Consider the following 12,701-nt stretch of genomic DNA (forward strand, 5'->3'; position numbering starts at 1 on the left):
TGGGTGGCAAAAGAAATGATGCAGCCCATAAGGATCTCCTGGAACCCCAATGCCCTTGGTACCTAGGTACCATATACTAGGGACTTATAAGGGGGTCCAGTGTGCCAAATGGAATTGGAATATGAAGTCACTAAACTATAGTGAATATTTTGGAAGCCGAGAGAGCATAAGCACTGAAGTTCTGGTTATCAGAGCTTCAGTGACACAGTTAAGCACTACTGACAACACACACATTAGGCCACAAACTATGAGCGCTGGGGTCCTGACCAGCAGGATCCCAGTGAGACGAGCAAAACATACTGACATACAGGTAGAAATTGGGGGTAACATGCCAAGAAGGATTTTACTTTCCTACACCCATTGGTCGCTACTGGGTACTCCCCAAAACATCCACTAAATACAGTATTTATTGGGCACCCCTGGACCAGAGAATCAGATTCCAAAGACATAAAGAAGACCAGCCCCAAGGCTAGAGAACTGAAGTCCTGTTGCACCAAGAAGAAGGTGCCAAACCCTGCCTGCTGCACCCATGACTCGACAACAAAGACCAGAATACCAGTGAAGTCCACTTCACTGATGTAATTCTGACCAGAGACCCAGATGCCGCAGCCAAACCATATTCCACCTGACAGATCGTGAGGACAAACTCTGCCAGTGTGCCAAGTTTGGTGGCACTGCGACCTCCAGTGGCCAAATCATGCAATAGCCCCAGGTACTGGTCACCTAATGTCGGACATCACTCCGGCCTTAAAAAAGACCAGGAGGAAGCCCCAGTTGAAGGACTTCCAAAAACACTAAGGCCCATATTTATACTTTTTTAGCGCTGCATGTGCATCATTTTTTGACGCAAAATCAGCACAAACTTACAAAATACAATTGTATTTTGTAAGTTTGCGCTGCTTTTGTGCCACAAATGAGGTGCTAAAAAGTATAAATATGGACCTAAGGCCTCCCACCAGAGCGGCCCTGCTGATCTGCAAGCAGCCCTTAACACGACCTACATCCTGCTTCCAAGGGCACCTTTGCGCACAGCTCCTGGCTCACTGATTCACTCTGCACCCGGTCGCCCTGTGCCCTGCACCGAAGAACCAGCTGTGCCCTAAGGATCCCCCATCCCTTGCAACCTCTACACTCCAGGGAGACTCACCGGACTCACCTTGAAGTCTGCCTGTGCAGTGCTTTTCCAAGTGGTCCCCGCAGTGGCATGGCACCAGTTCCAACAACTTTCAATTGCTGCCCCCACTGGAACTGGGAGCCGCTCAAACTTCTCCAGCTGGTCCACAGGGCAACCGATGACCTTGACGTACCTACGAAAGGAGACATTGGTGTAGGAGGCTGGCCCTCTTTGTAGTGTACAAACTAGGCACACAGTAGAGGGGGTCCAGGTAACCACACATTGGTTTCCAGAGGCAAAAACTAGATCACCTAATGCTCTAATTTTTTAGGTAGCTTGGTCGAGCAGTTAGGCTAATCTTGGAGAAGTGCAAAGCATTTGTTGTACTCACAGTATCAATCATGCGACTCACACACTCAAAGGAATAACTCAAGACCAATTTATAAACATACTTCAGATTTTAATATAACTTTTAAGACCAAGATTATCAAAATTGGTTATGTACTTTTTAAGTTATGAATTTTTCAAGTTTTAATAAATGCAGTCTTTCTGTGCGTAATTACACACCATAGGAATCAATAGAAGACCACCAGTAAAAATGCATATAAAATCATACGTTTGCTTTACCAAGCTTAGCTTTGGCAGGTTGGCCACAGTTGTCGGTGGGCATGCTGTGCCAACAGGAGAGGTTCAGGTGTCTGCTGTGTTCTGGCGGGAGCAGTGTTGGAAAGACTGCTGGAGCTGGTGCAGGGCCACTGTGAAGGACCACTTGGAAAAGGTCTGCAGGAGAAGGTTTAAAGGCGTTGCCTTGGGGGTCACCTTGTGGTGTTGAAGTTGCAAGGGGTGAGGGACTCTTAGGGTATAGCTGGTTCCTTGTTGCAGGGCAAGTTGTTGATCCATGGGTTAGTGCAAAGATGCCTCTCTGGTCCAGATGCAGGTCGCGGTCAGGGCAGCGTGCAGGACAACGGGGGCACTCTAGTGGGAGGTCCAGGGTGTTCCTGAAGTCCTTTGACTGGGGCTTCCCTCTGGTCCAGTTGCAGCTCAGGGGGATCTGTTTCACTTGGTTTCTGATGTCCAAGGACCAGTACCTGGGGTGTTAACATTGGAGGGTGCAGTGCCACCAAACTTGGCAGACTTGCGGCGTTTGTCCTGGCGGTTCTCAGTGTGTTGTCGGGTCCGGCTGCAACTTCCGGATCAAGAGATATTGGTCGGTCAGTGAAGTGACCCTCACTGGATTGTTGGTCTTTGTTGGTTTGCAGAGTGGTGCCTCCACTCAGAAGGGAGGTATGAGGCAATTTGTGAAGCCTGGGGGTCCCCTGGGTTTCACGGGGTCAGTCCAGTGTCCAGCTCTTTCTCACCGGCAATTGATGAGTCCTGGCTGTAGCAGGCAGGGTTTGACGCCTTTTCTTGATGCTCCAGATCCACAGTTCTCTTGCTTTGGGTCTTCTTTGGTGCTGGTATTCTTTGTCCTTTTGAATCTAAAGTCTAGGGGTGCCCACTAAATACTGAATTTAGAGTGCATTTTAGGGGGAACCTGGTAGTGTCCAATGGGACACTTACCCTTGGGTGGCTACACCCACTAAAGTGACCACTTCCTGTGGGAAGGGTCACTTCCCTAAACCTCATTAGCTATTTTCCTCTATCCCAAGATGGAGGAAACTGGCAAAGAGGGCCCACTTCGCAGGAAACACCTTAGAGGTGGTGCATGCCTGGTGAGGTCACTCCTACACTTTGTTAGGTTTCCTGCTTTTGACCCTACTAAAAGTGGGGGTTTACAGAGGGGGACGCCTGCTGCTGCTAGACAGCAGGCTTTGGGGTCGAGTTTCAAGGGAAGTATGCCCCGTGAAGCTCAACGCCAGGACAGTGCACATTCCTGGGTGACAGGGTGTTAGCTCCTCCACCCAGGAAGGGCACTGTCTTACAAACTGGAGAGGCAGGCTTCTCCCCCAAGGTTTGTATATTGGCTGTCTGGAGGTGGTAGCTGGATAAGATCAGTCAGCAACCATGCCAGGATAGATAGCTTTTGCATGGGGCACCTCTATCGTGGCCCCTGGGTACATTTAGGGATAAACCCAAGACTGGCACTATTTTGGATTCATCATTCTGAGTTGTTTGATACCAAACAACCCACAGTTCAGAGAGGCCATCATGTAGCTGGGAAATTCGTGTTGACCAGTGTCCAGCACATGTACTAAAATGGCTGCTCTGTTCACTCACTATGTCCCAGGTTTGGCAAGGACACAGTGAGGGCATATTGCTCATGCAGCTATGCCCTCACAACTAATATGGAGCACCCTATCTTAGGGGTATAAGGGCTACCAGAGGGGTGTCTTACCCATAGTAAATGCAGTGTATGGGGGACAGGCACAAAGAGATTGTGCAATGTTGAGTTTGAGTTTTTGGTTTGCACCAGAACACTCAGCCTAAAATGGCAGTGATGGGTGTATCTGGATGCATTTCCCTAGAGGGTGGCTCAATCAGTGTTGCTGCCCTCAGGGGCCAACACATAGTACCCCATGCCCTGGGCATATAGGTGCCCACTTACTAGGGACTTATAGTGGTAGCTAATGGTGCATCCAATAGTGCCATTGCATCACAACAGATTTAGGGAGAGAGCTCTGGCCCAGGGTAACTGGTTAGCAGGGCCCCTGGGCACTACAATTTCTAGGATACATCAACATCAGGCAAAAGGTGGGGGATAACCATGTCAAAAAGAGGCCCTTTCTCACAATTGGTAAACACATTGTCTGACTTCATATGCATTTTTAAAGGATTTCTCCATTGATTCCTATAGTGCATAATTACGCACAAAACTGAGACATTATCTAATTTTTAAAAGTTCATAACTTAAAAAGTACTTACCCGATTTTAATGATCTTGGTCTTAAACATTTTATAAAAATCTGAAGTATTGTTGTAAATTGGTCTTGAGTTATTCTTTTGAGTGTGTGTCTTAATTTATTGATACAGTGAGTACAAGAAATGCTTTGCACTTCTCCAAAGATGAGCCTAACTGCTCCGCCAAGCTACTATAAAAAGTAGAGCATTTGGTGATCTAGTTTTTACCTCTGTAAACCAACATGCGGTTGCCCGGACTCTCTGCACAGTGTGCCTAGCTTTGCACACTACATAGAGAGACAGCCTCCTACAGGTGCAAGCTATAGTCTGTTTAGTAAACTATAACTGGGAAACTTCAATGTTTTTGAGTTTCTAACCTTAAACTTTAACTCACATTTTCACCTAATTATAACTTCACTTCCCCTTTGTTTTTTTTCAGTGAATTGCTGAAGATTTTTTCAAAGTAATGAAATACATAATTACTAGTGTTAACTATAATGTCACTATAACCTTTATTTTTTCAGTGAATTTCCAGTTTTTTTTAAATTTTAAATTAAGATCTTATTATAAGTAATCAATTCTCAATTCTGTCCTTACAGGGAACCAAGTAGCCCATTATAACACTTCACTCTCAGGGTAGCACAGTAAAGCAATTCAGGGCCTACTCAGGGCAGATGGGGTGGACTAGAAATCTCCATTCACTGACACACAACAATAACACTCAAAAAATGACTGTCCAGTCAGTGTTTTTTCTTTTAAAAAGGAAAAGTACATTTATTAGTAAATGTTAAGCATTACATTTCAAATATGTACATTTGGTACACCTACATATCTTTAGTGACATTCTCACATCACTTTTGACCCCTAGTGGATCATGACTACCATAATAACAATCCTCCCTACCTTAAAAAAATGCAAAATCACAATATAAGGGTATTCCATTTCAAATAAGGCAGGTCTGTTGCCTTTGTCAAGGAGTGACCACATCAATATAAAAGCAGCCTAATGGCTTTGTCAAGATGTCAGTTGCTGTATAAAACAGTATTCAACATTAAAACCAAAAGAATCCAAAACCATATAAAAAACATGCATTTTTAATAACAATTGCTGTAATGTTTGTGATTAAACCTTGCACTAAAGCATTTGCAATCAAAAGAACGTTAAACATGTGTCAGAGCCTTCCATGTACACTCATGTAATGAAGCCATACGACCAACCAACAGGGGTTACCTGCAATCATCAGCTAAAGAGCAAAAGCTCCAACTATGGGAACGCTTAAAAACATAAAGGTAAGGTTACTTTTAATAAATATTTTTGGGAGGGGCTGCTGCACCCCTTGTGGCCCACAACAAACATCAGATAACATGTTGGGGATGCCTCAGCCCAGATTGAGGCACCACAAATGGGGAAAAAATGAAAATTAGCCCAGGGAGGGCCTTACGGTATGTTCCTTGCCAGGAGCTGCAAATAATAAATTGCCTGCTACGGATGCTTGTTTTAGTTTAGTTGTTGAGGCATTGCACCACTTATTTAAACTTTTTGTGGGGTGCCGCAGTTGCATTCGGAACACCCACAGATTCCTCCTTTATTGGAGGCTTGTCCCAAGACACATGTGGCCCGCCAGCTCCCTGAATGCAGCTTCCTTGCCTTTTTCTCTTGGCTCTCACCAGTGAGAGCAAAATGGTTTTTCCCTGCTCGCTTTGAGGGTAGTAGGGAGCTGTGCGGAAGCACGACCCACACTGCCTCAAACATGGGTAAGGGGGGGCGGGCAACACATCAGCCACTCCAATCCACATTCTCTCCCCAAGACTTTGTTGCTTTGGGCCCTAGGGGAAGGGATCCCCAGGCCATAACATGGCACGGGGAAGGGTGGCCTCCTGACCCTCCCCCAAATATTAAATAAATGTACACCAAATTCTGAGTCCTGGCCTACCCTGGCAAAAATTCAATAAAATATGGGGACCCTCCATTTTTTTTCTTTTTGGTACCAATGGACCCGCGACGTGATAAAAAATATATTTTTGAATTTGGGCCTCAGCAGGGCAGTCCCTCTGGGACCCCCCTCAACAAGAGCTAGGGCATGAGGGTTCCAAGTCCTGTAATGGTAGCAACAAAATTTCTACTCATGTTGCAGTCAGCCAATCAGAGTGTTCACTCCAATAAAAGCACTCTCAGCCAATCAGAAGGCTTGGACTTTTCAATTTCTGCCCAACTATCAATATATCTAAACATTTTGACCTTCATTTCTCCAAAACTACCGAACGGAGCAACACCAAATCACAAGAAAAATCTAGCTTTCTGACTAATTTGGTGTAACTTTTTCAAGCCATTTTTCTTTATCACTGTCTAATTTTCCATGTTGAAATTGTTTGGGGAAAACCCTTTTTGAGACCCCCCACCCCACCCAATTTTCCAAATTCAAGCTTTGTAGATCACCCCAAAACTTTCTAAGGAGCCAAGGCAGATACACTTTTTAAAAAAAAAGTTTCATAAAGATTCATTAAACTGAGCCAAAGTTAACATTAAAACAAAAACGTTCTTCCTATTAAAAGTCCTTCCCAACTATAATTAAATACTGATGACCACCACTATCTATCTATCTATCTATCTATCTATCTATCTATCTATCTATCTATCTATCTATCTATCTATCTATCTATCTATCTATCTATCTATCTTTCTATCTACCCACACACCACTGTGTATTTATAGTTTGGATCGTGTTTCCATAGGAAATTGATTTATTTTATTTTGCTAATAACTTTAGCAGCCTCTGATGAATCAGGCAGTACTGGGGGTAAAAAGACTAATCAAGCATCCTGCTTGGCTGATCTGCTAGGCTGGGACCAGCCTTGCAAGACTGACCACTGTGATTTGCTGGCTGCAACATGAAGAGAAATGCTGTGGCCCTCCATTTTAGGATTCAGGGTCCCAGACCCCATGACCTGAAAATTCAAATAAACCAACATATGAGGGGGGAGGGTAGGGGTACTCTGACCCCAACCCTAAGGATCACAGTTAAAACCAATTTTTGTTTTTGGTGTCAGCTGAGGTTTGCAGTACTCTTGTGGTACTTAGTGTGGTCCCTCAATGAAAAGTAATGGGAGGACTGCAAAACTGCAATATTACTGTAGAAATTACAGCAACATTATCGCAGGACCAAAACAAAGGGTGGGCATCCGTGGGGGGATTGGGTGTGGAGCCTGATGGCAGGCCATGCCCTGAATAAAATCCCACAACTGGCTACAGGCCATTGGTCACCCATAGGGGGTTGTGCACCTGTGTGTGTTGGTTGCAGGGCCTGGCTGCAGGCTGTGTATGCCCAAAGTCTGTGTCAGGGATTGAGTGCCTGCAGGGGGTTGGTTGAAGTGTCTTGCCATAGGCCAGCCCTCGCACCCAAACCACCACTGTGCACAGCCACAGGAGGAAGACCATGCACAATGAGAGAAAGGATGCCCACCCCCTGCTGTGCACAGTGGGGGCCTCGGCACACAACACCCCTGTGTACACGGCCAAAGGCTGTGCTTTGCATGGTTGATGGATAGCTAGGAATGGTAGTAAAATATTACTTCACAATAAGAAAACGCTAAAGGTTCACTGAACATACCTCAGGGTAAAGTGACATTATAGTTATGCATGGTAATACCATACCAAACGTTACAATAAGAAAAAACAAAGGTTAAAGTGACATTATAGCTAAGTGAAAATGTAATTTAAAAAAGTATCATTTTGTACGACAATACTACAACTAGGCAGTTATTTCAATTCATTCATAACTATAGCTTGCACACTTGCCATACAATTCTGATGACCTCATATATTATTTCACCCTTGACATGCTCTATGGTATCATTGAATCCCATGGACAGTGTTGTTATCAATTATGTAATTTCAGATGTAATTAGGGATGTTATCAATTTATTCAATGTACATGCCAAGAGTGATGCAATTTGTGAGGATTTGTGCATGGTGGTGTTATAGTTTTTCTTCAGTTAACTATAGCTGGTGAATTTCAGTATTGTTTTTATTTTAAAATTATATTTTCACTGGCATTTTCAACTAACCATAACCTTACATTAATCTTTGAATTTTGAGTGAATTTCAAAGCTTTTTAATGTAAACTTAGATATTATTACCATGCATCCTGTAATATCACTTTAACCTTTGTTTTTGTCTGTGAATTTCTGTGTTTTGTTAACAGGAAGTAACAATATGAAAGAATGTAATTTTAAGTAAAGCAGACCCACTGCCTTTGTGAAAGGGACCAGAACACCAAGATATAAAAGATAGGCCTATTTGTTTTTATCAAAGGGTAATTTCCAAGTTATTTTATAGATAAAGGTGTTCTTCTAAGTAAAGCAGACCAACTGGCATTGTTGAAGTGTCAGAATGGCAAAATATCAAAGACAGGCCTATTGGCTTTATCAGAGAGGGCAGCACATCAACATTTATTAGGCAGACCTATTTTGATTTGGTAAAAAAAAATCACCACAATCATTTAGCAATAATTTATCAATAACAATAACACAATGCATTCTTTATTAATACACATCTGATAATGCTCAATAATAATAACCAACACAAAAACAGCAAGAATAAAACATTTTTATTCAAAGCAATCATGAACATGTGTTTGACCCTTACTTTAACATTCTTCAACCTTAAAATGCAGCTATAAAACAAACCACAAGGGGTCCCTGCACTCCAAATGAAGAGTGTACATCTCCAGCTCAGAATGTTTTGTTAATGATGTTAAGCTCTCCAGGATTTATGCATTCACTGACGTAGGAAACGTACAGTATTTTTTTGTTTTTGTTTACAATTCCAAGGGGGCTGCTGTAGTTCCTGCAGTCCCACACAAAACCTACTTTAATCACTGGTGGTGCCCTTGCCCCTCCTGGGGCACCACAAGTAGCTTAATGTTTTTGAAAGCAGACACAGGGGTTTATGGGTTGCTCCAGTGTGGGAGCAGTGAACAGTATATGAGCTGCCTTCACTGTTTTTCTTCCTGTATGTTAAAGGCAGCACAGGGAGCCCACACTGATACACATGTTTCATTTTGGGTGCCCTGATCCCACCTAGGGCACCTGTTGCCAATACTTTTTTTATTATGGCTGCCCAGGGAGCCCACTCCTGCACCGCTGTGCAATGTTATTTTTTTTTTTTTACTTGGTAGTTTTTGAGAAATTAAGGTTCGCAATGTATAGATATTAAGTGCTACTGGACTTCTGCAGGACCGGCAGATCAAATTTGGACAGCTGATTGGCTGCTATCAAAGATGTTTGGCAGCCATTTCAGAACTCATTCGCTCAGTACATGTGTCATGGAGAAGCACTGAAATGACATAGGAGGGGCAGAATAGGGAAACTCTGACCTCCCTAGCCCCCTGTGTAGGAGGCTGGCCTGGTTTGTGGTGGGTACCTTGGGTACTTACACCTTATACCAGGTCCAGTTATCCCTTATTAGTGAAGCAGTGGTGTTCTAGCAGCTTAGGCTAATAGAGGTAGCTATAGCAGAGCAGCTTAGGCTGAACTAGGAGACATGCAAAGCTCATCCAATACCACTTATAGTTACACAGTACTTATACACAACTAAAGACAATACTCAGTGTCACCAAAAATAAAGGTAGTTTATTGGGTGACACAGTACCAAAAATATCTTAGAGGCAATACTCCTTCTGGAGGTAAGTATTTTGCACAGTATATACAATAGACACCAAAATAAGGTAAGTAATTAGATATAGGATAATGCAAACAATAGGAAATGGTATAGAATGCAATGGGAGAAAATAGGTCAAGGGGCAACACAAACCATATACTAAGAAAGTGGAATGCAAATCATGATTTTCCCCCTAGAGAAGTGTAGTGTGTGCAGAATCGCTGATAGAGTAAGACTACAGTAAAGGTAAGTAAATCACTACCACCCCAGAGCCCAGAAAAGCAGGAATAAAGTACTGCAAGCTTCCTTAGGACACACTACACCTCATGATTGGAATTATTGCAAGAACCAACCAAGTCTGCAAACAACAAACAGTGGATTCCTGGACCTGAAGACATGCAAAAGAAGGAGAACAAGTCCAGAAGTCGAAAGAAGTTCCATGAAGGACAGGAGCACCTGCCAACCCAGAAGAGGGTGCAAAAGAAGAGTCCCTGGTTGGATGAAGACTGCAGAAATGCACCCTAGGAAGATGCCAGTGGGTTCCTGCATGATGCAAAGGATATCCCACGTTGTGAAGTTGGATGCAGGCGAGTTTTGGTGCTGGATTCCTCCAACAAGCCTTGCTTCCGGCAAAGTTGTGTTTTGCGTCAACTAGGCACTCTCTGGTCCCAGGAGGGACCTGGGCACCTCACTTCTGTGTGAGGAGGAAGTGGGGGCTTTCAGCACTTCAGAGAGCCCTCAGGGCACCAGATAGCACCCACGGGAGTCCCAGGACATGGGGACAAAGGAGGTGCAAAATGCAGTTGGTGCAGCACTACACAGGAAGGTCCCACCCTGCCGGAGAACAACTCAGTGAGTTGAGCGTCGCAGGATAGAGTGCTGGGGACCTGGGCCAGGCTGTGCATGAAGGAATTTTGCACAGAGGCCTTAGGAGGTGAGGAAGACGTGGTGCACAGGGGTACTGTCATTCTGGGGAAAGGCAAGGTCTTACTTCCTTCAATTTGCGACAGCAGGACCTCTGGACAGTCTGTGTTGATGGGGTCCACCCTCTGTGTTTCAAGAAGCACGCTCGTCGCTGTGAGAGGAATCCAAGAGAACCTGCGTGAGCAGTGGAGTGACTCTGTCATCCCACAGGAGATTTCTTCGGTCCTTCTGGTGCAGGGTGAAGACGGGGAGTCCTCAGAGCGTGCACACCATGGGAACTGTTGTAGTTGCTGGCTGGAGCTGAAGTTGCAGAGGAAAAGTATCCCTTGTGGATACTTTGTTGCTGTTACAGCGGTTCCTGGAGCAGGCTGCGGTGGATCCGAGGTCAGAGGATGAAGTTGTAGCTGCAGAGGACCCCCACACCTTGCAAAGCAAGATGGCTGAAGCCTGGGACACACTGGAGGAGCTCTGGGCACCACCCCTAGGGTGGTGATGGACAGGGGAGTGGTCACTCCCCTTTCCTTTGTCCAGTTTCGTGCCAGAGCAGGGGACAAGGTGTCCCTGAACCGCTGTAGACTGGTTTATGCAAGGAGGGCACCATCTGTGCCCTTCAAAGCATTTCCAGAGGCTGGGGGAGGCTACCCCTCCCCAGCCTGTAACACCTATTTTCAAAGGGAGAGGATGTATCACCCTTCTCCCAAAGGAAATGCTTTGTACTGCCTTCCTGGGACTGAGCTACTCAGACCCCAGCAGGGCAGACCCCTGTCTGCGAGGTGGCAGCAACTGTAACTGTAGTGGAAGCCTCAGAGAGCTGGTTTGGCAGTACTGGGGGCTAACACAGGCTAACATCATTCCCTAGCACCATCCGTGCGTAATATTTAAAATATGGCGCACTGTGGCACTAAGTAATGGCACTCAGCAGTGCACCTATGGGGGAACTACCTATGCTGGGGTCCCTAAACCTCCATGCCCTACCATATAATAGGGACTTATAGGTAGGATAACTTTGCAATTATAATGAGCCTAATTTGCATATCCACTTTACACAGAGCTCTGGCCCTGGGACTGATAAGCAGTACCCAGGGCACAGCCAAGAGTCAGTAACCACCAGTACCTGTCCAAAAAGTGTGGGGGTGACCAGGGCAAAAAGGAGGACTTTCCTACACTGCCCCCCCACCCTACCCCCCAGATGAAAGGTGATGGGTACTAACCTACACCCTGTTAGTCCTCATCAGCTAAGTGGAAAAACCTGGAAAGGCCGTCTGCATTGGCATGGGCAGTCCCAGGTCTGTGCTCCACTGTGAAGTCCATCCCCTGTAGGGAAATGGACCACCTTAACAGTTTAGGGTTCTCCCCCTTCATTTGCATCAACCATCTGAGAGGTCTGTGGTCAGTTTGTACACGGAAGTGAGTGCCAAACAGGTATGGCCTCAACCTCTTCAGGGGCCAGACCACAGCAAAGGCCTCCCTCTCAATGGCACTCCATCTTTTTTCTCTGGGGAGTAGTCACCTGCTGATGAAGGCAACTGGTTGATCTTGGCCCTCTTCATTAACTTGTGCTAACACTGGCCCAATCCCTTCCTCTGCATGTAGGAGGCTGGCCTGGATTATAGTGGGTATTTTGTGGTACTTACACCTTGTTCCAGGTCCAGTTATCTCTCATTAGTAGATGAGTGGTGTTCTAACAGCTTAGGCTGATAGAGGTAGCTATAGCAGAGCAGCTTAGGCTGAACTAGGAGACATGCAAAGCTCCTACTATACCACTTATATAACTTAGCACTATATCACAAGAAAACACAATACTCAGAGTAACTAAGAATAAAGGTACTTTATTTTAGTGACAATGGGGGTCATTACAACATCGGCGTTAAAAGCCGCTTACCGCCGTGCAGAAGACCGCCAACACACCGCTGCGGCCGCGGAATTCCGCCACAGCTATCATGACCCACATCTCGGATTCCTCCGAAATTCAGACACCCACACAAGTCCGCCACACCAAAGGTCAGTGATAAACTGGCGAAAACAAAACCTCCACCGTCACGCCAACAGAAATACGGCCACACTATCACGGCACATGAATCCACGCGGCGGTCTTTCAACCACGGTATTCCATTGGCGGTACACACCGCCGCGCTCAAAATACACACACATCTCCAAAACACCGCCAC

The sequence above is a fragment of the Pleurodeles waltl genome, chromosome 5 (genome assembly GCF_031143425.1).
Source record: "Pleurodeles waltl isolate 20211129_DDA chromosome 5, aPleWal1.hap1.20221129, whole genome shotgun sequence".
Lineage (NCBI taxonomy): Eukaryota > Metazoa > Chordata > Amphibia > Caudata > Salamandridae > Pleurodeles > Pleurodeles waltl.